Below are 1,457 nucleotides of genomic sequence, written 5' to 3'. Positions count from 1 at the left end.
GTAATTCTGAGGAGAGAGGAGCGTGAGGAGCCACTGGTAGAGTATGGCAGCGTTGGTAGTAGTATGGGTTTGACCCTCACAGTCTGGCACAAGCAATTTTTAGCAAAAACAATATTATAAGAACACTATAAGTGCTCTTTTACTCTACAGTGAGTCTAAACTCTAGGACACATGTATCAAAGACAAATATTTGAAAGCCAGAGAGCTGGGTAAAAAGGGCAATGAATACAGTTATGCTTATTAATCCACATTGAATCTTAATTAGGACCTCATGCCTTACATCTTCCATCTTCTTTAAATGTTGCCCCCCTTTTTTTTTTTTTCTGTGGTCACTTTCTTAACAAATATAGCTATAGGAACAGAACCTGAAAATTTTAGCATGGATGTATCCTTTTATCTATTTTAAATATGACTGTTGCATATAACTTATGTTTACAGGCTAGGAACAGTCAACAAAAGATTTATGAACTTTAGATCCTGTAAAAGACTTCAGTGCCAAAAAAATCCAGATCCCTGAGCTAGATCCATTTTTCTGCAGTGCACAAGACTGAAGGCAGTGTCTCCTTGTGTCTGCGACTCGTGTGTCTGCCTCATGTAGTTCAGAAGGGAGCTGCTGAGGCTGTGTGTCTATTTACCTGACCTCTGTGGTCCTTGAGCTTTTCTGAGAGTAGGTATCTTTGCCCTTTGGAAGAACTGAGTTTGCTTAACCTTGAAAACAAAACCCAGAGAGAAGAGGTGTCTAGTGATCAGAGTGTATGCAAGTCAGTTCTCTTTTCTCCTTCCAAGAGAGCACTCGTTACTCAGCTGTTGGCTATTGGTGTGGACGCACTCCTTACCTTTCCTCTTAGTGCTTTCACCCATAGAAAACAGCCAAAGTTACACTGGGCTAAAGAGACCAGAAGAAAAGTCACATGAGTTTGTTGCTTAGTGGGTAGGGCAGTTGCCTGGAAATAGATTTAAATCATCGCAGGCAGAGGAAGCAATCTAAGGTAGTGTGTTGTATAGTAGGCAGTATTCGCTTCTAAGTTTTGAAAGCAGCTGCTTCTGCACGTCATGAGGAATCTGATACTCCGTGTGCCTATTACAACAAGCCTTGTAGGGATTTAGATTTCCAGCTCCTGTTGTCTGGAAACCAGTCAATCGATGTCTGAGCTGGGTACCTGAATGCTAGTTCCATTAAACTGAAAACAAGAACTGCTGGAACGCACAACTCTGGAATGCTGGTGCCTTGGGAACTTTAAAGCCAAGCAGGTCACTGTTAACAAAATGTATTCCACGTCAGGCAGTAAGAGGGTAAAAGTTTCCAGGATCTTTTTTTTTAAGCTTTAAGTGGAATTCAGACACACAAGATTTCATTGCTGCAGGTCTTAACATGTGTTTCTGCACTCTGATGACATTGATGAAACTTTTTCTTCTGACTCGCAAAATCAGATCCTTTAAACACTGCGATGTATTGG

This window comes from Charadrius vociferus, unplaced genomic scaffold (assembly GCF_000708025.1).
Source record: "Charadrius vociferus isolate BGI_N301 unplaced genomic scaffold, ASM70802v2 scaffold7, whole genome shotgun sequence".
Classification (NCBI taxonomy): domain Eukaryota; kingdom Metazoa; phylum Chordata; class Aves; order Charadriiformes; family Charadriidae; genus Charadrius; species Charadrius vociferus.
Note: the sequence above shows the minus strand (reverse complement) of the source record.